Source organism: Micromys minutus (assembly GCF_963924665.1).
Source record: "Micromys minutus genome assembly, chromosome: 28".
In the NCBI taxonomy this organism is placed as follows: domain Eukaryota; kingdom Metazoa; phylum Chordata; class Mammalia; order Rodentia; family Muridae; genus Micromys; species Micromys minutus.
Genome location: NC_137963.1, coordinates 27,269,409 through 27,294,083, shown reverse-complemented (window position 1 = coordinate 27,294,083; position 24,675 = coordinate 27,269,409).

The window sequence follows — 24,675 nt, the reverse complement described above, 5'->3', positions numbered from 1 at the left end:
AATTTCTGCCTTTATGCCCGAAAATAAGAGGAATGCATACCTTTTTGCCACAAAAAAGGGAAATTTCTTCATTTTTGCTCCAAAATAAAGGGAATTTCTGCCTTTTTGCCTCTAAATAAGTGGAATTTTTATTTTTTCCCCCAAAACAAAGGGAATTTTTGTCTTTTTTTGCTCCAAAATAAGGAAAATTTCTGACTTATTACACTGAAATAAGTAAAATTTCTTCAATTTTGCCCAAAATAAGGAAAATTTCTGCCTTTTTGCACTGAAATATTGAAATTTCTGCAATTTTACCCCAAAATAAGGTGAATTTCTGCCTTTTTGCCCTAAAATAATGGGGATTTCTGCCTTTTTGTTCCAAAATAAAGAAAATTACTGTATTTTTTACCCCAAAATTAGGTGAATTTCTGCAATTTTGCTCCTAAGTATGGGGATTTTCTGCCTTTTTCGCCAAAAATAAGGGGAATTTCTGCCATTTTGCCGCGAAATAAGTGAAATTTCTGCAGTATTAAATCAAAATAAGGGGAATTTCTGCCTTTTTGCCTCAAAATTAGGGGAATTTCTGCAATTATGCTCCAAAATACGGGGAATTTCTACCTTTTTGCCCGAAAATAAAGGGAATGTATAACTTTTTGCCATAAAAAAGGGAAATTTCTTCATTTTTGCCCCAAAATAAGGGGATTTTCCGCATTTTTGACTCAAAATAAGTGCAATTTCTGCTTTTTCCCCAAAAATAAACGAAATTTCTGTCTTTTTGCCCCAAAATAAGGGGAATTTCTGACTTTTTGCCGTGAAATAAATGAAATTTCTTCAATTTTTCCCGAAAATAAGGGAAATTTGTGTCTTTTTGCCCCAAAATAAGGGGATTTTCCGCCTTTTTGACTCAAAATAATTGCAATTTCTGCCTTTTCCCCAAAAATAAACGAAATTTCAGTGTTTTTGCCCCAAAATAAGGGGAATTTCTGACTTTTTACCTAGAAATAAAGGGAATTTCTGCATTTTTGCCCCAAAATATGAGGAATTTCTGCCTTTTTGCCCCTAAATAAAAAAATTTCTGCAATTTTGTACCAAAATAAAAGAAATTTCGGCCTTTTTGCCCCAAAATAAGAAAATTTCAGCTTTTTTTCTGAAATAAGTGAAATTTCTGCAATTTTGCCCCAAAATAAGTGAAATTTCTGAGTTTTCCCCCAAAATAAGTATTTCTGTTTTTTTGCCCCAACATATAGGGAATTTCTGCCTTTTTGCCCCACAATTGGGGGAATTTCTGCAATTTTGCTCCAAAATACGGGGAATTTCTGCCTTTTTGTCCGAAAATAAGAAGAATGCATACCTTTTTGCCATAAAAAAGGAAATTTCTTCATTTTTGCTCCAAAATAAGGGGAATTTCTGCTTTTTTGCCTCTAAATAAGTGGAATTTCTGTCTTTTTCCCCCAAAACAAAGGGAATTTCTGACTTTTTTGCCGCAAAATAAGGAAAATTTCTGACTTATTACCCTGAAATAAGTGAAATTTCTGCAATTTTGCCCCAAAATAAGTGAAATTTCTGCCTTTTTGCCCCCAAATAAGGGGAAATTCAGCATTTTTACTTCAAAATAAGGGGAATTTCTGAATTTTTGCCCCAAAATATGGGAAATTTCTGCATTTTTGCCCCAAAATAATAAAATTTCTGCTTTTTTTCTCTGAAATAATTGAAATTTCTGCAATTTTGCCCCAAAATAAGTGAAATTTCTGCAATTTTGCCCCAAAATAAGGGAAATTTCTGAAATTTTGCCCCAAAAGAAGTGGAATTTCTGAGTTCTGCCCCAAAATATGGAGAATTTCTGACTTTTTGCCCCAACATATAGAGAATTTCTGCCTTTTTGCCCCACAATTAGGGGAATTTCTGCATTCTTGACCCAAAATACGGGGAATTTCTGCCTTTATGCCCGAAAATAAGGGGAATGCATACCTTTTTGCCATACAAAAGAGAAATTTCTTCATTTTTGCTCCAAAATAAGGGGAATTTCTGCCTTTTTGCCTCTAAATATGTGGAATTTCTGTCTTTTTCCCTCAAAACAAAGGGAATTTCTGTCTTTTTTGCCCCAAAATAAGGAAAATTTCTGACTTATTACCCTGAAATAAGTGAAATTTCTGCAATTTTGCCTCAAAATATGGGAAATTTCTGCATTTTTGCTCCCAAATAAAGGGAATTTCAGCCTTTTTACCTCAAAATAAATGGAATTTCTGCAGTTTTGCCACAAAACATTAGGAATTTCTGCCTTTTTGCCCCAAAATAAGGAAAATTTCTGCCTTTTTTCCCTGAAATAAGTGAAATTTCTGCAATTTTGCCCCAAAATAAGTGAAATTTCTGGAATTTTGCTTCAAAATAAGAAAAATTTCTGGAATTTTGCCCCAAAATAAGTGGAATTTCTGAGTTTTGCCCCAAAATAAGGAGAATTTCTGTCTTTTTGCCCTAATATATAGGGAATTTCTGCCTTTTTGCCCTACAATTAGAGGAATTTCTACAATTTTGCTTCAAAATACGGGTAATTTCTGCTTTTTAGCCTAAAAATAAGAAGAATGTATACCTTTTGCCACAAAAAAATGGAAATTTCTTCATTTTTGCTCAAAAATAAGGGGAATTTCAGCTTATTTGCCTCTAAATAAGTGGAATTTCTGTCTTTTTCCCCCAAAACAAAGGGAATTTCTGTCTTTTTTGCCCCAATAAGGAAAATTTCTGACTTATTAGCCTGAAATAAGTGAAATCTTTGCAATTTTGCCCCAAAATAAGGGAAATTTCTGCCTTTTGGCCCTGAAATATGTGAAATTTCTGCAATTTTACCCCAAAATAAGGTGAATTTCTGCCTTTTTGCCCCAAAATAATGGGAATTTTTGCCTTTTTGCCCCAAAATAAGAGAAATTTTTGCTTTTTTTCTCTGAAATAAGTGAAATTTCTGCAATTTTGCCCTAAAATAAGGGAAATTTCTGCAATTTTTCCCCATAATAAGGGATATTTCTGCAATTTTTCCCCATAATAAGGGGAATTTCTGTTTTTTGCCCCAAAATAAGAGAAATTTCTGCAATTTTGCCCTATAATAAGGGGAATTTCTGCCTTTTGCCCCAAAATAAGAAGAATTTCTGCCTTTTTGCCCCAAAATAAAGAAAATTACTGTATTTTTTACCCCAAAATTAGGTGAATTTCTGCAATTTTGCTCCAAAATACGGGAATTTTCTGCCTTTTTTGCTGAAAATAAGGGGAATTTCTGCCATTTTGCCGCGAAATAATTGAAATTTTTGCAGTTTTACCCCAAAATAAGGGGAATTTCTGCCTTTTGCCCCAAAAATACAGGAATTTCTGCAATTTTGCTCCAAAATACGGGGAATTTCTGCTTTTTTGCCCGAAAATAAAGGGAATGTATACCTTTTTGCCATAAAAAAGGGAAATTTCTTCATATTTGCCCCAAAATAAGGGGATTTTTTGCCTCTTTGACTCAAAATAAGTGCAATTTCTGCCTTTTCCCCAGAAAATAAAGAAAATTTCTGTCTTTTTGCCCCAAAATAAGGGGAATTTTTGACTTTTTGCCCGAAAATAAGGAGAATTTCAGCCTTTTTACCTCAAAATAAGGGGAATTTCTGCGTTTTTGCCCTAAAATATGGAGAATTTCTGCCTTTTTTGCCCGAAAATAAGGGGAATGCATAACTTATTGCCATTAAAAAAGGATATTTCTTCATTTTTGCTCCAAAATATGGGGAATTTCTACCTTTTTGCCTCTAAATAAGTGGAATTTCTGTTTTTTCCCCCAAAACAAAGGGAATTTCTGTCTTTTTTGCCCCAACATAATGAAAATTTCTGACTTATTACCCTGAAATAAGTGAAATTTCTGCAATTTTGCCCCAAAATAAGGGAATTTCTGCCTTTTTGCCCTGAAATATGTGAAATTTCTGCAATTTTACCACAAAATAAGGTGAATTTCTGCCTTTTTGCCCCAAAATAATGGAAATTTTTGCATTTTTGCCCCAAAAAAAAATTTTTTTTACTTTTTTTCACTGAAATAAGTGAAATTTCTGCAATTTGGCCCTAAAATAAGGGAAATTTCTGCAATTTTAACCCATAATAAGGGATATTTCTGCAATTTTTCCCCATATAAGGGGAATTTCTGTTTTCTACTCCCAAAAATGGGAAATATCTGCAATTTTGCCCTAAAATAAGGGGAATTTCTACCTTTTGCCCCAAAATAAGGTGAATTTCTGCCTTTTTGCCCCAAATAATGGGAATTTTTGCCTTTTTGCCCCAAAATAAAGAAAATTACTGTATTTTTTTACCCTAAAATTAGGTTAATTTCTGCAATTTTGCTCCAAAATACAGGGATTTTCTGCCTTTTTCGCCGACAATAAGGGGAATTTCTGCCATTTTGCCGCAAAATAAGTGAAAATTCTGCAGTTTTACACCAAAATAAGGGGATTTTCTGCATTTTTGCCCCAAAATTAGGGGCATTTCTGCAATTATGCTCCAAAATACGGGGAATTTCTGCCTTTTTGCCCGAAAATAAAGGGAATGTATACCTTTTTGCCATAAAAATGGAAATTTCTTCATTTTTGCCCCAAAATAAGGGGATTTTCCGCCTTTTTGACTCAAAATAAGTGCAATTTCGCCTTTTCTCCAAAAATAAATAAAATTTCTGTCTTTTTGCCCCAAAATAAGGGGAATTTCAGACTTTTTTCCTGAAAATAAGAAAAATTTCAGCCTTTTTACCTCAAAATAAGGGGAATTTCTGCATTTTTGCCACAAAATATTAGGAATTTCTGCCTTTTTGCCACAAAATAAGGGGAATTTCTGCCTTTTTTTTTCTGACATAAGTGAAATTTCTGCAATTTTGCCCCAAATTAAAGGAAATTTCTGCAATTTTTCCCCATAATAAGGGAAATTTCTGGAATTTTGCCCGAAAATAAGTGGAATTTCTGAGTTTTGCCCCAAAAGAAGGAGAATTTCTGTCTTTTTGCCCCAACATATAGAGAATTTCTGCCTTTTTGCCCCACAATTAGGGAAATTTCTGCAATTTTGCTCCTAAATACGGGGAATTTCTGCCTTTATGCCCGAAAATAAGAGGAATGCATACCTTTTTGCCACAAAAAAGGGAAATTTCTTCATTTTTGCTCCAAAATAAAGGGAATTTCTGCCTTTTTGCCTCTAAATAAGTGGAATTTTTATTTTTTTCCCCCAAAACAAAGGGAATTTCTGTCTTTTTTGCTCCAAAATAAGGAAAATTTCTGACTTATTACACTGAAATAAGTAAAATTTCTTCAATTTTGCCCAAAATAAGGAAAATTTCTGCCTTTTTGCACTGAAATATTGAAATTTCTGCAATTTTACCCCAAAATAAGGTGAATTTCTGCCTATTTGCCCTAAAATAATGGGGATTTCTGCCTTTTTGTTCCAAAATAAAGAAAATTACTGTATTTTTTACCCCAAAATTAGGTGAATTTCTGCAATTTTGCTCCTAAGTATGGGGATTTTCTGCCTTTTTCGCCAAAAATAAGGGGAATTTCTGCCATTTTGCCGCGAAATAAGTGAAATTTCTGCAGTATTAAATCAAAATAAGGGGAATTTCTGCCTTTTTGCCTCAAAATTAGGGGAATTTCTGCAATTATGCTCCAAAATACGGGGAATTTCTACCTTTTTGCCCGAAAATAAAGGGAATGTATAACTTTTTGCCATAAAAAAGGGAAATTTCTTCATTTTTGCCCCAAAATAAGGGGATTTTCCGCATTTTTGACTCAAAATAAGTGCAATTTCTGCTTTTTCCCCAAAAATAAACGAAATTTCTGTCTTTTTGCCCCAAAATAAGGGGAATTTCTGACTTTTTGCCGTGAAATAAATGAAATTTCTTCAATTTTGCCCGAAAATAAGGGAAATTTGTGTCTTTTTGCCCCAAAATAAGGGGATTTTCTGCCTTTTTGACTCAAAATAAGTGCAATTTCTGCCTTTTCCCCAAAAATAAACGAAATTTCAGTGTTTTTGCCCCAAAATAAGGGGAATTTCTGACTTTTTACCTAGAAATAAAGGGAATTTCTGCATTTTTGCCCCAAAATATGAGGAATTTCTGCCTTTTTGCCCCTAAATAAAAAAATTTCTGCAATTTTGTACCAAAATAAAAGAAATTTCGGCCTTTTTGCCCCAAAATAAGAAAATTTCAGCTTTTTTTCTGAAATAAGTGAAATTTCTGCAATTTTGCCCCAAAATAAGTGAAATTTCTGAGTTTTCCCCCAAAATAAGTATTTCTGTTTTTTTGCCCCAACATATAGGGAATTTCTGCCTTTTTGCCCCACAATTGGGGGAATTTCTGCAATTTTGCTCCAAAATACGGGGAATTTCTGCCTTTTTGTCCGAAAATAAGAAGAATGCATACCTTTTTGCCATAAAAAAGGAAATTTCTTCATTTTTGCTCCAAAATAAGGGGAATTTCTGCTTTTTTGCCTCTAAATAAGTGGAATTTCTGTCTTTTTCCCCCAAAACAAAGGGAATTTCTGACTTTTTTGCCGCAAAATAAGGAAAATTTCTGACTTATTACCCTGAAATAAGTGAAATTTCTGCAATTTTGCCCCAAAATAAGTGAAATTTCTGCCTTTTTGCCCCCAAATAAGGGGAAATTCAGCATTTTTACTTCAAAATAAGGGGAATTTCTGAATTTTTGCCCCAAAATATGGGAAATTTCTGCATTTTTGCCCCAAAATAATAAAATTTCTGCTTTTTTTCTCTGAAATAATTGAAATTTCTGCAATTTTGCCCCAAAATAAGTGAAATTTCTGCAATTTTGCCCCAAAATAAGGGAAATTTCTGAAATTTTGCCCCAAAAGAAGTGGAATTTCTGAGTTCTGCCCCAAAATATGGAGAATTTCTGACTTTTTGCCCCAACATATAGAGAATTTCTGCCTTTTTGCCCCACAATTAGGGGAATTTCTGCATTCTTGACCCAAAATACGGGGAATTTCTGCCTTTATGCCCGAAAATAAGGGGAATGCATACCTTTTTGCCATACAAAAGAGAAATTTCTTCATTTTTGCTCCAAAATAAGGGGAATTTCTGCCTTTTTGCCTCTAAATATGTGGAATTTCTGTCTTTTTCCCTCAAAACAAAGGGAATTTCTGTCTTTTTTGCCCCAAAATAAGGAAAATTTCTGACTTATTACCCTGAAATAAGTGAAATTTCTGCAATTTTGCCTCAAAATATGGGAAATTTCTGCATTTTTGCTCCCAAATAAAGGGAATTTCAGCCTTTTTACCTCAAAATAAATGGAATTTCTGCAGTTTTGCCACAAAACATTAGGAATTTCTGCCTTTTTGCCCCAAAATAAGGAAAATTTCTGCCTTTTTTCCCTGAAATAAGTGAAATTTCTGCAATTTTGCCCCAAAATAAGTGAAATTTCTGCAATTTTGCTTCAAAATAAGAGAAATTTCTGGAATTTTGCCCCAAAATAAGTGGAATTTCTGAGTTTTGCCCCAAAATAAGGAGAATTTCTGTCTTTTTGCCCTAATATATAGGGAATTTCTGCCATTTTGCCCTACAATTAGAGGAATTTCTTCAATTTTGCTTCAAAATACGGGTAATTTCTGCTTTTTAGCCTAAAAATAAGAAGAATGTATACCTTTTGCCACAAAAAAATGGAAATTTCTTCATTTTTGCTCAAAAATAAGGGGAATTTCAGCTTATTTGCCTCTAAATAAGTGGAATTTCTGTCTTTTTTGCCCCAATAAGGAAAATTTCTGACTTATTAGCCTGAAATAAGTGAAATCTTTGCAATTTTGCCCCAAAATAAGGGAAATTTCTGCCTTTTGGCCCTGAAATATGTGAAATTTCTGCAATTTTACCCCAAAATAAGGTGAATTTCTGCCTTTTTGCCCCAAAATAATGGGAATTTTTGCCTTTTTGCCCCAAAATAAGAGAAATTTTTGCTTTTTTTCTCTGAAATAAGTGAAATTTCTGCAATTTTGCCCTAAAATAAGGGAAATTTCTGCAATTTTTCCCCATAATAAGGGATATTTCTGCAATTTTTCCCCATAATAAGGGGAATTTCTGTTTTTTGCCCCAAAATAAGAGAAATTTCTGCAATTTTGCCCTATAATAAGGGGAATTTCTGCCTTTTGCCCCAAAATAAGAAGAATTTCTGCCTTTTTGCCCCAAAATAAAGAAAATTACTGTATTTTTTACCCCAAAATTAGGTGAATTTCTGCAATTTTGCTCCAAAATACGGGAATTTTCTGCCTTTTTTGCTGAAAATAAGGGGAATTTCTGCCATTTTGCCGCGAAATAATTGAAATTTTTGCAGTTTTACCCCAAAATAAGGGGAATTTCTGCCTTTTGCCCCAAAAATACAGGAATTTCTGCAATTTTGCTCCAAAATACGGGGAATTTCTGCTTTTTTGCCCGAAAATAAAGGGAATGTATACCTTTTTGCCATAAAAAAGGGAAATTTCTTCATATTTGCCCCAAAATAAGGGGATTTTTTGCCTCTTTGACTCAAAATAAGTGCAATTTCTGCCTTTTCCCCAGAAAATAAAGAAAATTTCTGTCTTTTTGCCCCAAAATAAGGGGAATTTTTGACTTTTTGCCCGAAAATAAGGAGAATTTCAGCCTTTTTACCTCAAAATAAGGGGAATTTCTGCGTTTTTGCCCTAAAATATGGAGAATTTCTGCCTTTTTTGCCCGAAAATAAGGGGAATGCATAACTTATTGCCATTAAAAAAGGATATTTCTTCATTTTTGCTCCAAAATATGGGGAATTTCTACCTTTTTGCCTCTAAATAAGTGGAATTTCTGTTTTTTCCCCCAAAACAAAGGGAATTTCTGTCTTTTTTGCCCCAACATAATGAAAATTTCTGACTTATTACCCTGAAATAAGTGAAATTTCTGCAATTTTGCCCCAAAATAAGGGAATTTCTGCCTTTTTGCCCAGAAATATGTGAAATTTCTGCAATTTTACCACAAAATAAGGTGAATTTCTGCCTTTTTGCCCCAAAATAATGGAAATTTTTGCATTTTTGCCCCAAAAAAATAATTTTTACTTTTTTTTCACTGAAATAAGTGAAATTTCTGCAATTTGGCCCTAAAATAAGGGAAATTTCTGCAATTTTAACCCATAATAAGGGATATTTCTGCAATTTTTCCCCATATAAGGGGAATTTCTGTTTTCTACTCCCAAAAATGGGAAATATCTGCAATTTTGCCCTAAAATAAGGGGAATTTCTACCTTTTGCCCCAAAATAAGGTGAATTTCTGCCTTTTTGCCCCAAATAATGGGAATTTTTGCCTTTTTGCCCCAAAATAAAGAAAATTACTGTATTTTTTTACCCTAAAATTAGGTTAATTTCTGCAATTTTGCTCCAAAATACAGGGATTTTCTGCCTTTTTCGCCGACAATAGGGGGAATTTCTGCCATTTTGCCGCAAAATAAGTGAAAATTCTGCAGTTTTACACCAAAATAAGGGGATTTTCTGCATTTTTGCCCCAAAATTAGGGGCATTTCTGCAATTATGCTCCAAAATACGGGGAATTTTTGCTTTTTTGCCCGAAAATAAAGGGAATGTATACCTTTTTGCCATAAAAATGGAAATTTCTTCATTTTTGCCCCAAAATAAGGGGATTTTCCGCCTTTTTGACTCAAAATAAGTGCAATTTCGCCTTTTCTCCAAAAATAAATAAAATTTCTGTCTTTTTGCCCCAAAATAAGGGGAATTTCAGACTTTTTTCCTGAAAATAAGAAAAATTTCAGCCTTTTTACCTCAAAATAAGGGGAATTTCTGCATTTTTGCCACAAAATATTAGGAATTTCTGCCTTTTTGCCACAAAATAAGGGGAATTTCTGCCTTTTTTTTTCTGACATAAGTGAAATTTCTGCAATTTTGCCCCAAATTAAAGGAAATTTCTGCAATTTTTCCCCATAATAAGGGAAATTTCTGGAATTTTGCCCCAAAATAAGTGGAATTTCTGAGTTTTGCCCCAAAAGAAGGAGAATTTCTGTCTTTTTGCCCCAACATATAGAGAATTTCTGCCTTTTTGCCCCACAATTAGGGGAATTTCTGCAATTTTGCTCCTAAATACGGGGAATTTCTGCCTTTATGCCCGAAAATAAGAGGAATGCATACCTTTTTGCCACAAAAAAGGGAAATTTCTTCATTTTTGCTCCAAAATAAAGGGAATTTCTGCCTTTTTGCCTCTAAATAAGTGGAATTTTTATTTTTTTCCCCCAAAACAAAGGGAATTTCTGTCTTTTTTGCTCCAAAATAAGGAAAATTTCTGACTTATTACACTGAAATAAGTAAAATTTCTTCAATTTTGCCCAAAATAAGGAAAATTTCTGCCTTTTTGCACTGAAATATTGAAATTTCTGCAATTTTACCCCAAAATAAGGTGAATTTCTGCCTTTTTGCCCTAAAATAATGGGGATTTCTGCCTTTTTGTTCCAAAATAAAGAAAATTACTGTATTTTTTACCCCAAAATTAGGTGAATTTCTGCAATTTTGCTCCTAAATATGGGGATTTTCTGCCTTTTTCGCCAAAAATAAGGGGAATTTCTGCCATTTTGCCGCGAAATAAGTGAAATTTCTGCAGTATTAAATCAAAATAAGGGGAATTTCTGCCTTTTTGCCTCAAAATTAGGGGAATTTCTGCAATTATGCTCCAAAATACGGGGAATTCCTACCTTTTGCCCGAAAATAAAGGGAATGTATAACTTTTTGCCATAAAAAAGGGAAATTTCTTCATTTTTGCCCCAAAATAAGGGGATTTTCCGCATTTTTGACTCAAAATAAGTGCAATTTCTGCTTTTTCCCCAAAAATAAACGAAATTTCTGTCTTTTTGCCCCCAAATAAGGGGAATTTCTGACTTTTTGCCGTGAAATAAATGAAATTTCTTCAATTTTGCCCAAAAATAAGGGAAATTTGTGTCTTTTTGCCCCAAAATAAGGGGATTTTCCGCCTTTTTGACTCAAAATAAGTGCAATTTCTGCCTTTTCCCCAAAAATAAACGAAATTTCAGTGTTTTTGCCCCAAAATAAGGGGAATTTCTGACTTTTTAACCTCAAATAAGGGGAATTTCTGCCTTTTTGCCCCAAAATAAGGGAAATTTCTGCCATTTTGCCCACAAATAAAAAAAAATTTCAGCCTTTTTACCTCAAAATAAAAGAAATTTCTGCATTTCTGTAACAAAATATTAAGAATTTCTGCCTTTTTGCCCCAAAATAAGAAAAATTTCTGCCTTTTTTCCCTGAAATAAGTGAAATTTCTTCAATTTTGCCCCAAAATAAGGGAAATTTTGCAATTTTGCCCAAATGTAAAGTAAATTTCTGCAATTTTGCCCCAAAATAATAGGAATTTCTGACTTTTTGCTCCTGAAAAAAGGATGTTTTCTGTCTTTTTGCCCCAAAATAAGGAGAATTTCTGCATTTTTGCCCGAAAATTATGAGAATTTCTGCAATTTTGCTTCAAAATACGGGGAATTTCGGCCTTTTACCCCCAAAATAAAGAGAATTTCTACCTTTTGCCCCAAAATATGGGGAATTTCTACCTTTTTGTTCCAAAATTAGGAAAATTTCTTCAATTTTGTACCATAATAAAAGAAATTTCTGCTTTTTGCCCCAAAATAAGTGTAATTTCTGACTTTTTGCCATGAAATAAATGAAATTTCTGCAATTTTGCCCGAAAATAAGGGAAATTTGTGTCTTTTTGCCCCAAAATAAAGGGAATTTCTGCTTTGCCCCAAAATATGAGGAATTTCAGCATTTTACCTCAAAATAAGGGGAATTTCAGCCTTTTTGCACCATATATGGAGAATTTCTGCCTTTTTGCCCCAAAATAAAGGGAATTTCTGCATTTTTGCACCAATATTAGGGGAATTTCTGCAATTTTGCTCCAAAATACGGGTCATTTCTGCCTTTTTGCCCAAAATTAAGTGGAATTTCTGCTTTTTTGTCCCGAAATAAGTGAAATTTCTTCAATTTTAGCCAAAAATTAGGGATTTCATCTTTTTGCCCCCCCAAAAAAGGGGAATTTCTGCCATTTTGCCCTTAAATATTTGAAATTTCTGCAATTTTACCCCAAAATAAGGGGAATTTTTGCCTTTTTGCCCCAAAATAAGGGGAATTTCAGCGTTATTACCTCAAAATAAGGGAAATTTCTGCCTTTTTGACAAAAAATATAAAGAATTTCTGCCTTTTTGCCCCAAAATAAGGATAATTTCTGCAATTTTGCCCCAAAATAAGGGGAATCTCCTTTTTTGCCCCAAAATAAAGGAAATTTCAGCCTTTTACCAGAAAATAAGTGAAATTTCTGCAATTTTGCCCCAAATAAGAGAAATTTCTGCAATTTTGCCCTATAATAAGGGGAATTTCTGCCTTTTGCCCCAAAATAAGAAGAATTTCTGCCTTTTTGCCCCAAAATAAAGAAAATTACTGTATTTTTTACCCCAAAATTAGGTGAATTTCTGCAATTTTGCTCCAAAATACGGGAATTTTCTGCCTTTTTCGCTGAAAATAAGGGGAATTTCTGCCTTTTGCCCCAAAAATACAGGAATTTCTGCAATTTTGCTCCAAAATACGGGGAATTTCTGCTTTTTTGCCCGAAAATAAAGGGAATGTATACATTTTTGCCATACAAAAGGGAAATTTCTTCATATTTGCCCCAAAATAAGGGGATTTTTTGCCTCTTTGACTCAAAATAAGTGCAATTTCTGCCTTTTCCCCAGAAAATAAAGAAAATTTCTGTCTTTTTGCCCCAAAATAAGGGGAATATTTGACTTTTTGCCCGAAAATAAGGAGAATTTCAGCCTTTTTACCTCAAAATAAGGGGAATTTCTGCGTTTTTGCCCTAAAATATGGAGAATTTCTGCCTTTTTTGCCCGAAAATAAGGGGAATGCATAACTTATTGCCATTAAAAAAGGATATTTCTTCATTTTTGCTCCAAAATATGGGGAATTTCTACCTTTTTGCCTCTAAATAAGTGGAATTTCTGTTTTTTCCCCCAAAACAAAGGGAATTTCTGTCTTTTTTGCCCCAACATAATGAAAATTTCTGACTTATTACCCTGAAATAAGTGAAATTTCTGCAATTTTGCCCCAAAATAAGGGAATTTCTGCCTTTTTGCCCTGAAATATGTGAAATTTCTGCAATTTTACCACAAAATAAGGTGAATTTCTGCCTTTTTGCCCCAAAATAATGGAAATTTTTGCATTTTTGCCCCAAAAAAAAATTTTTTACTTTTTTTCACTGAAATAAGTGAAATTTCTGCAATTTGGCCCTAAAATAAGGGAAATTTCTGCAATTTTAACCCATAATAAGGGATATTTCTGCAATTTTTCCCCATATAAGGGGAATTTCTGTTTTCTACTCCCAAAAATGGGAAATATCTGCAATTTTGCCCTAAAATAAGGGGAATTTCTACCTTTTGCCCCAAAATAAGGTGAATTTCTGCCTTTTTGCCCCAAATAATGGGAATTTTTGCCTTTTTGCCCCAAAATAAAGAAAATTACTGTATTTTTTTACCCTAAAATTAGGTTAATTTCTGCAATTTTGCTCCAAAATACAGGGATTTTCTGCCTTTTTCGCCGACAATAAGGGGAATTTCTGCCATTTTGCCGCAAAATAAGTGAAAATTCTGCAGTTTTACACCAAAATAAGGGGATTTTCTGCATTTTTGCCCCAAAATTAGGGGCATTTCTGCAATTATGCTCCAAAATACGGGGAATTTCTGCTTTTTTGCCCGAAAATAAAGGGAATGTATACCTTTTTGCCATAAAAATGGAAATTTCTTCATTTTTGCCCCAAAATAAGGGGATTTTCCGCCTTTTTGACTCAAAATAAGTGCAATTTCGCCTTTTCTCCAAAAATAAATAAAATTTCTGTCTTTTTGCCCCAAAATAAGGGGAATTTCAGACTTTTTTCCTGAAAATAAGAAAAATTTCAGCCTTTTTACCTCAAAATAAGGGGAATTTCTGCATTTTTGCCACAAAATATTAGGAATTTCTGCCTTTTTGCCACAAAATAAGGGGAATTTCTGCCTTTTTTTTCTGACATAAGTGAAATTTCTGCAATTTTGCCCCAAATTAAAGGAAATTTCTGCAATTTTTCCCCATAATAAGGGAAATTTCTGGAATTTTGCCCCAAAATAAGTGGAATTTCTGAGTTTTGCCCCAAAAGAAGGAGAATTTCTGTCTTTTTGCCCCAACATATAGAGAATTTCTGCCTTTTTGCCCCACAATTAGGGGAATTTCTGCAATTTTGCTCCTAAATACGGGGAATTTCTGCCTTTATGCCCGAAAATAAGAGGAATGCATACCTTTTTGCCACAAAAAAGGGAAATTTCTTCATTTTTGCTCCAAAATAAAGGGAATTTCTGCTTTTTTGCCTCTAAATAAGTGGATTTTTTATTTTTTTCCCCCAAAACAAAGGGAATTTCTGTCTTTTTTGCTCCAAAATAAGGAAAATTTCTGACTTATTACACTGAAATAAGTAAAATTTCTTCAATTTTGCCCAAAATAAGGAAAATTTCTGCCTTTTTGCACTGAAATATTGAAATTTCTGCAATTTTACCCCAAAATAAGGTGAATTTCTGCCTTTTTGCCCTAAAATAATGGGGATTTCTGCCTTTTTGTTCCAAAATAAAGAAAATTACTGTATTTTTTACCCCAAAATTAGGTGAATTTCTGCAATTTTGCTCCTAAATATGGGGATTTTCTGCCTTTTTCGCCAAAAATAAGGGGAATTTCTTCCATTTTGCCGCGAAATAAGTGAAATTTCTGCAGTATTAAATCAAAATAAGGGGAATTTCTGCCTTTTTGCCTCAAAATTAGGGGAATTTCTGCAATTATGCTCCAAAATACGGGGAATTTCTACCTTTTGCACGAAAATAAAGGGAATGTATAACTTTTTGCCATAAAAAAGGGAAATTTCTTCATTTTTGCCCCAAAATAAGGGGATTTTCCGCATTTTTGACTCAAAATAAGTGCAATTTCTGCTTTTTCCCCAAAAATAAACGAAATTTCTGTCTTTTTGCCCCAAAATAAGGGGAATTTCTGACTTTTTGCCGTGAAATAAATGAAATTTCTTCAATTTTTCCCGAAAATAAGGGAAATTTGTGTCTTTTTGCCCCAAAATAAGGGGATTTTCCGCCTTTTTGACTCAAAATAAGTGCAATTTCTGCCTTTTCCCCAAAAATAAACGAAATTTCAGTGTTTTTGCCCCAAAATAAGGGGAATTTCTGACTTTTTAACCTCAAAATAAGGGGAATTTCTGCCTTTTTTCCCCAAAATAAGGGAAATTTCTGCCATTTTGCCCACAAATAAAAAAAATTTCAGCCTTTTTACCTCAAAATAAAAGAAATTTCTGCATTTCTGTAACAAAATATTAAGAATTTCTGCCTTTTTGCCCCAAAATAAGAAAAATTTCTGCCTTTTTTCCCTGAAATAAGTGAAATTTCTTCAATTTTGCCCCAAAATAAGGGAAATTTTGCAATTTTGCCCAAATGTAAAGTAAATTTCTGCAATTTTGACCCAAAATAATAGGAATTTCTGACTTTTTGCTCCTGAAAAAAGGATGTTTTCTGTCTTTTTGCCCCAAAATAAGGAGAATTTCTGCATTTTTGCCCGAAAATTATGAGAATTTCTGCAATTTTGCTTCAAAATATGGGGAATTTCGGCCTTTTACCCCCAAAATAAAGGGAATTTCTACCTTTTGCCCCAAAATATGGGGAATTTCTACCTTTTTGTTCCAAAATTAGGAAAATTTCTTCAATTTTGTACCATAATAAAAGAAATTTCTGCTTTTTGCCGCAAAATAAGTGTAATTTCTGACTTTTTGCCATGAAATAAATGAAATTTCTGCAATTTTGCCCGAAAATAAGGGAAATTTGTGTCTTTTTGCCCCAAAATAAAGGGAATTTCTGCTTTGCCCCAAAATATGAGGAATTTCAGCATTTTACCTCAAAATAAGGGGAATTTCAGCCTTTTTGCACCATATATGGAGAATTTCTGCCTTTTTGCCCCAAAATAAAGGGAATTTCTGCATTTTTGCACCAATATTAGGGGAATTTCTGCAATTTTGCTCCAAAATACGGGTCATTTCTGCCTTTTTGCCCAAAATTAAGTGGAATTTCTGCTTTTTTGTCCCGAAATAAGTGAAATTTCTTCAATTTTAGCCAAAAATTAGGGATTTCATCTTTTTGCCCCCCCAAAAAAGGGGAATTTCTGCCATATTGCCCTTAAATATTTGAAATTTCTGCAATTTTACCCCAAAATAAGGGGAATTTTTGCCTTTTTGCCCCAAAATAAGGGGAATTTCAGCGTTATTACCTCAAAATAAGGGAAATTTCTGCCTTTTTGACAAAAAATATAAAGAATTTCTGCCTTTTTGCCCCAAAATAAGGATAATTTCTGCAATTTTGCCCCAAAATAAGGGGAATTTCTCCTTTTTTGCCCCAAAATAAAGGAAATTTCAGCCTTTTACCAGAAAATAAGTGAAATTTCTGCAATTTTGCCCCAAATAAGAGAAATTTCTGCAATTTTGAACTATAATAATGGGAATTTCTGCCTTTTGCCCCAAAATAAGAAGAATTTCTGCCTTTTTGCCCCAAAATAAAGAAAATTACTGTATTTTTTACCCCAAAATTAGGTGAATTTCTGCAATTTTGCTCCAAAATACGGGAATTTTCTGCCTTTTTCGCTGAAAATAAGGGGAATTTCTGCCATTTTGCCGCGAAATAATTGAAATTTTTGCAGTTTTACCCCAAAATAAGGGGAATTTCTGCCTTTTGCCCCAAAAATACAGGAATTTCTGCAATTTTGCTCCAAAATACGGGGAATTTTTGCTTTTTTGCCCGAAAATAAAGGGAATGTATACCTTTTTGCCATAAAAAAGGGAAATTTCTTCATATTTGCCCCAAAATAAGGGGATTTTTTGCCTCTTTGACTCAAAATAAGTGCAATTTCTGCCTTTTCCCCAGAAAATAAAGAAAATTTCTGTCTTTTTGCCCCAAAATAAGGGGAATTTTTGACTTTTTGCCCGAAAATAAGGAGAATTTCAGCCTTTTTACCTCAAAATAAGGGGAATTTCTGCGTTTTTGCCCTAAAATATGGAGAATTTCTGCCTTTTTTGCCCGAAAATAAGGGGAATGCATAACTTATTGCCATTAAAAAAGGATATTTCTTCATTTTTGCTCCAAAATATGGGGAATTTCTACCTTTTTGCCTCTAAATAAGTGGAATTTCTGTTTTTTCCCCCAAAACAAAGGGAATTTCTGTCTTTTTTGCCCCAACATAATGAAAATTTCTGACTTATTACCCTGAAATAAGTGAAATTTCTGCAATTTTGCCCCAAAATAAGGGAATTTCTGCCTTTTTGCCCTGAAATATGTGAAATTTCTGCAATTTTACCACAAAATAAGGTGAATTTCTGCCTTTTTGCCCCAAAATAATGGAAATTTTTGCATTTTTGCCCCAAAAAAAGAAAAATTTTTACTTTTTTTCACTGAAATAAGTGAAATTTCTGCAATTTGGCCCTAAAATAAGGGAAATTTCTGCAATTTTAACCCATAATAAGGGATATTTCTGCAATTTTTCCCCATATAAGGGGAATTTCTGTTTTCTACTCCCAAAAATGGGAAATATCTGCAATTTTGCCCTAAAATAAGGGGAATTTCTACCTTTTGCCCCAAAATAAGGTGAATTTCTGCCTTTTTGCCCCAAATAATGGGAATTTTTGCCTTTTTGCCCCAAAATAAAGAAAATTACTGTATTTTTTTACCCTAAAATTAGGTTAATTTCTGCAATTTTGCTCCAAAATACAGGGATTTTCTGCCTTTTTCGCCGACAATAAGGGGAATTTCTGCCATTTTGCCGCAAAATAAGTGAAAATTCTGCAGTTTTACACCAAAATAAGGGGATTTTCTGCATTTTTGCCCCAAAATTAGGGGCATTTCTGCAATTATGCTCCAAAATACGGGGAATTTCTGCCTTTTTGCCCGAAAATAAAGGGAATGTATACCTTTTTGCCATAAAAATGGAAATTTCTTCATTTTTGCCCCAAAATAAGGGGATTTTTCGCGTTTTTGATTCAAAATAAGTGCAATTTCGCCTTTTCTCCAAAAATAAATAAAATTTCTGTCTTTTTGCCCCAAAATAAGGGGAATTTCAGACTTTTTTCCTGAAAATAAGAAAAATTTCAGCCTTTTTACCTCAAAATAAAGGGAATTTCTGCATTTTTGCCACAAAATATTAGGAATTTCTGCCTTTTTGCCACAAAATAAGGGGAATTTCTGCCTTTTTTTTTTCTGACATAAGTGAAATTTCTGCAATTTTGCCCCAAATTAAAGGAAATTTCTGCAATTTTTCCCCATAATAAGGGAAATTTCTGGAATTTTGCCCCAAAATAAGTGGAATTTCTGAGTTTTGCCCCAAAAGAAGGAGAATTTCTGTCTTTTTGCCCCAACATATAGAGAATTTCTGCCTTTTTGCCCCACAATTAGGGGAATTTCTGCAATTTTGCTCCTAAATACGGGGAATTTCTGCCTTTATGCCCGAAAATAAGAGGAATGCATACCTTTTTGCCACAAAAAAGGGAAATTTCTTCATTTTTGCTCCAAAATAAAGGGAATTTCTGCCTTTTTGCCTCTAAATAAGTGGAATTTTTATTTTTTTCCCCCAAAACAAAGGGAATTTCTGTTTTTTTTGCTCCAAAATAAGGAAAATTTCTGACTTATTACACTGAAATAAGTAAAATTTCTTCAATTTTGCCCAAAATAAGGAAAATTTCTGCCTTTTTGCACTGAAATATTGAAATTTCTGCAATTTTACCCCAAAATAAGGTGAATTTCTGCCTTTTTGCCCTAAAATAATGGGGATTTCTGCCTTTTTGTTCCAAAATAAAGAAAATTACTGTATTTTTTACCCCAAAATTAGGTGAATTTCTGCAATTTTGCTCCTAAATATGGGGATTTTCTGCCTTTTTCGCCAAAAATAAGGGAAATTTCTGCCATTTTGCCGCGAAATAAGTGAAATTTCTGCAGTATTAAATCAAAATAAGGGGAATTTCTGCCTTTTTGCCTCAAAATTAGGGGAATATCTGCAATTATGCTCCAAAATACGGGGAATTTCTACCTTTTGCCCGAAAATAAAGGGAATGTATAACTTTTTGCCATAAAAAAGGGAAATTTCTTCATTTTTGCCCCAAAATAAGGGGATTTTCCGCATTTTTGACTCAAAATAAGTGCAATTTCTGCTTTTTCCCCAAAAATAAACGAAATTTCTGTCTTTTTGCCCCAAAATAAGGGGAATTTCTGACTTTTTGCCGTGAAATAAATGAAATTTCTTCAATTTTGCCCGAAAATAAGGGAAATTTGTGTCTTTTTGCCCCAAAATAAGGGGATTTTCCGCCTTTTTGACTCAAAATAAGTGCAATTTCTGCCTTTTCCCCAAAAATAAACGAAATTTCAGTGTTTTTGCCCCAAAATAAGGGGAATTTCTGACTTTTTAACCTCAAAATAAGGGGAATTTCTGCCTTTTTGCCCCAAAATAAGGGAAATTTCTGCCATTTTGCCCACAAATAAAAAAAATTTCAGCCTTTTTACCTCAAAATAAAAGAAATTTCTGCATTTCTGTAACAAAATATTAAGAATTTCTGCCTTTTTGCCCCAAAATAAGAAAAATTTCTGCCTTTTTTTCTCTGAAATAATTGAAATTTCTTCAATTTTGCCCCAAAATAAGGGAAATTTTGCAATTTTGCCCCAATGTAAAGTAAATTTCTGCAATTTTGCCCCAAAATAATAGGAATTTCTGACTTTTTGCTCCTGAAAAAAGGATGTTTTCTGTCTTTTTGCCCCAAAATAAGGAGAATTTCTGCATTTTTGCCCGAAAATTATGAGAATTTCTGCAATTTTGCTTCAGAATACGGGGAATTTCGGCCTTTTACCCCCAAAATAAAGGGAATTTCTACCTTTTGCCCCAAAATATGGGGAATTTCTACCTTTTTGTTCCAAAATTAGGAAAATTTCTTCAATTTTGTACCATAATAAAAGAAATTTCTGCTTTTTGCCCCAAAATAAGTGTAATTTCTGACTTTTTGCCATGAAATAAATGAAATTTCTGCAATTTTGCCCGAAAATAAGGGAAATTTGTGTCTTTTTGCCCCAAAATAAAGGGAATTTCTGCTTTGCCCCAAAATATGAGGAATTTCAGCATTTTACCTCAAAATAAGGGGAATTTCAGCCTTTTTGCACCAAAATATGGAGAATTTCTGCCTTTTTGCCCCAAAATAAAGGGAATTTCTGCATTTTTGCACCAATATTAGGGGAATTTCTGCAATTTTGCTCCAAAATACGGGTCATTTCTGCCTTTTTGCCCAAAATTAAGTGGAATTTCTGCTTTTTTGTCCCGAAATAAGTGAAATTTCTTCAATTTTAGCCAAAAATTAGGGATTTCATCTTTTTGCCCCCCAAAAAAAGGGGAATTTCTCCCATATTGCCCTTAAATATTTGAAATTTCTGCAATTTTACCCCAAAATAAGGGGAATTTTTGCCTTTTTGCCCCAAAATAAGGGGAATTTCAGCGTTATTACCTCAAAATAAGGGAAATTTCTGCCTTTGTGACAAAAAATATAAAGAATTTCTGCCTTTTTGCCCCAAAATAAGGAAAATTTCTGCAATTTTGCCCCAAAATAAGGGGAATTTCTACTTTTTTGCCCCAAAATAAAGGAAATTTCAGCCTTTTACCAGAAAATAAGTGAAATTTCTGCAATTTTGCCCCAAATAAGAGAAATTTCTGCAATTTTGCCCTATAATAAGGGGAATTTCTGCCTTTTGCCCCAAAATAAGAAGAATTTCTGCCTTTTTGCCCCAAAATAAAGAAAATTACTGTATTTTTTACCCCAAAATTAGGTGAATTTCTGCAATTTTGCTCCAAAATACGGGAATTTTCTGCCTTTTTCGCTGAAAATAAGGGGAATTTCTGCCATTTTGCCGCGAAATGATTGAAATTTTTGCAGTTTTACCCCAAAATAAGGGGAATTTCTGCCTTTTGCCCCAAAAATACAGGAATTTCTGCAATTTTGCTCCAAAATACGGGGAATTTCTGCTTTTTTGCCCGAAAATAAAGGGAATGTATACCTTTTTGCCATAAAAAAGGGAAATTTCTTCATATTTGCCCCAAAATAAGGGGATTTTTTGCCTCTTTGATTCAAAATAAGTGCAATTTCTGCCTTTTCCCCAGAAAATAAAGAAAATTTCTGTCTTTTGCCCCAAAATAAGGGGATTTTTGATTTTTTGCCCGAAAATAAGGAGAATTTCAGCCTTTTTACCTCAAAATAAGGGGAATTTCTGCGTTTTTGCCCTAAAATATGGAGAATTTCTGCCTTTTTTGCCCGAAAATAAGGGGAATGCATAACTTATTGCCATTAAAAAAGGATATTTCTTCATTTTTGCTCCAAAATATGGAGAATTTCTACGTTTTTGCCTCTAAATAAGTGGAATTTCTGTTTTTTCCCCCAAAACAAAGGGAATTTCTGTCTCTTTTGCTCCACAGTTAGGGGAATTTTTGCAATTTTGCTCCAAAATACGGGGAATATCTGCTTTTTAGCCTGAAAAAAAGGGGAATGTATACATTTTGCCACAAAAAAAGGAAATTTCTTCATTTTTGCTCCAAAATAAAAGGAATTTCTGCATTTTTGCCTTTAAAAATGTTGAATTTCTGTCTTTTTCAACCAAAACAAAGGGAATTTCTGTCTTTTTTGCCCCAAAATATGGAAAATTTCTGACTTATTACCCTGAAATAAGTGAAATTCCTGCAATTTTGCCCCAAAATAAGGGAAATTTCTGCCATTTTGCCCGCAAATAAGGTGAAGTTCAGCCTTTTTACCTCAAAAAAAGGGGAATTTCTGCAATTTTGCCACAAAATATTAGGAATTTCTGCTTTTTTGCCCCAAAATAAGGAAAATTTCTGCCTTTTTTTCCTGAAATAAGTTAAATTTCTGCAATTTTGCCCCAAAATATGGGAAATGTTTGCTTTTTGCCCCAAAATAAGGGGAATTTCTTAATTTTTTCCCCCAAATAAAGGGAATTTCAGCCTTTTTACCTAAAAATAAGGGGAAATTCTGCATTTTTGCCCCAAAATATGGGAAATTTCTGCCTTTTTGCCCCAAAATAAGAAAATTTCTGCAATTTTGTAACCAAAAAAAAATTTCTGCCTTTTTGCCCCAAAATAAGAAAATTTCTGCTTTTTTTCTGAAATAAGTGAAATTTCTGCAATTTTGCCCCAAAATAAGTGAAATTTCTGAGTTTTGCCCCAAAATAAGAAGAATTTCTGTCTTTTTGCCCCAACATATAGGGAATTTCTGCCTTTTTGCCCCACAATTAGGGGAATTTCTCCAATTTTGCTCCAAAATACGGGGAATTTCTGCCTTTTTTTCCGAAAATAAGAGGAATGCATACCTTTTTGCCATAAAGAAGGAAAATTTCTTCATTTTTGCTCCAAAATAAGGGGAATTTATGCTTTTTTGCCTCTAAATAAGTGGAATTTCTGTCTTTTTTCCCCAAAACAAAGGGAATTTCTGTCTTTTTTGCCGCAAAAAAAAAAATTCTGACTTATTACCCTGAAATAAGTGAAATTACTTCAATTTTGCCCCAAAATAAGGGAAATTTCTGCCTTTTTGCCCCCAAATAAGTGGAAATTCAGCACTTTTACTTCAAAATAAGGGGAATTTCTTAATTTTTGCCCCAAAATATGGGAAATTTTTGCCTTTTTTCCCCAAAATAAGAAAATTTCTGCTTTTTTCCCCTAAAATAATTGAAATTTCTGCAATTTTGCCCCAAAATAAGTGAAATTTCTGCAATTTTGCCCCAAAATAAGGGAAATTTCTGGAGTTTTGCCCCAAAATAGGTGGAATTTCTGAGTTTTGCCCCAAAATATGGAGAATTTCTGTCTTTTTGCCCCAACATATAGAGAATTTCTGCTTTTTTGCCCCACAATTAGTGGAATTTCTGCATTCTTGTTCCAAAATACGGGGAATTTCTGCCTTTATGCCCGAAAATAAGGGGAATGCATACCTTTTTGCCATAAAAAAGAGAAATTTCTTCATTTTTGCTCCAAAATAAGGGGAATTTCTGCTTTTTTGCCTCTAAATATGTGGAATTTCTGTCTTTTTCCCCCAAAACAAAGAAAATTTCTGCCTTTTTTGCCCCAAAATAAGGAAAATTTCTGACATATTACTCTGAAATAAGTGAAATTTCTGCAATTTTGCCTCAAAATAAGGGAAATTTGTGTCTTTTTGCCCCAAATAAAGGGAATTTCTGCTTTGCCCCAAAATATGGGGAATTTCAGCATTTTACCTCAAAATAAGGGGAATTTCAGCCTTTTTGCACCAAAATATGGAGAATTTCTGCCTTTTTGCCCCAAAATAAAGGGAATTTCTGCATTTTTGCACCAATATTAGGGGAATTTCTGCAATTTTGCTCCAAAATACGGGTCATTTCTGCCTTTTTGCCCAAAATTAAGTGGAATTTCTGCTTTTTTGTCTTGAAATAAGTGAAATTTCTTCAATTTTAGCCAAAAATTAGGGATTTCATCTTTTTGCCCCCCAAAAAAGGGGAATTTCTGCAATTTTGCCCTTAAATATTTGAAATTTCTGCAATTTTACCCCAAAATAAGGGGAATTTTTGCCTTTTTGCCCCAAAATAAGGGGAATTTCAGCGTTATTACCTCAAAATAAGGGAAATTTCTGCCTTTTTGACAAAAAATATAAAGAATTTCTGACTTTTTGCCCCAAAATGAGGAAAATTTCTACAATTTTGCCCCAAAATAAGGGGAATTTCTCCTTTTTTGCCCCAAAATAAAGGAAATTTCAGCCTTTTACCAGAAAATAAGTGAAATTTCTGCAATTTTGCCCCAAAATAAGGTAAATTCCTGCAATTTTGCCCCAAAATAAAGGAAATTTCTGGAATTTTGCCCCAAAGTAAGGGGAATTTCTAATTTTTGCCCCAAAATAAAAGGAATTTCTGCCTTTTGCCCCAAAATTAGGGGAATTTCTGCAATTTTGCTCCAAAATACGGGGAATTTCAGAATTTTTGCCCGAAAATAAGGGGAATGCATAACTTTTTGCCATAAAAAAGGGAAATTTCTTCATTTTTGCTCCAAAATAAGGGGAATTTCTGCCTTTTTGCCTTTAAATAAGTGGAATTTCTGTCTTTTTCCCCCAAAATAAAGGGAATTTTTGTATGTTTTGCCCCAAAATAAGGGTAATTTCTGACTTATTACCCTGAAATAAGTGAAATTTCTGCAATTTTGCCCCAAAATAAGGGAAATTTCTGCCTTTTTGCCCACAAATAAGGGAAATTTTAGCATTTTTCCCTCAAAATAAGGGGAATTTCTGCATTTTTGCCACAAAATATTAAGAAATTCTGCCTTTTTGACTCAAAATAAGGAAAATTTCTGCCTTTTTTCCCTGAAATAAGTGAAATTTCTGCAATTTTGCCCCAAAATAAAGGAAATTTCTGCAATTTTTCCCCATAATAAGGGAAATTTCTGGAATTTTGCCCGAAAATAAGTGGAATTTCTGAGTTTTGCCCCAAAAGAAGGAGAATTTCTATCTTTTTGCCCCAACATATAGAGAATTTCTGCCTTTTTGTCCCACAATTAAGGGAATTTCTTCAATTTTGCTCCTGAATAC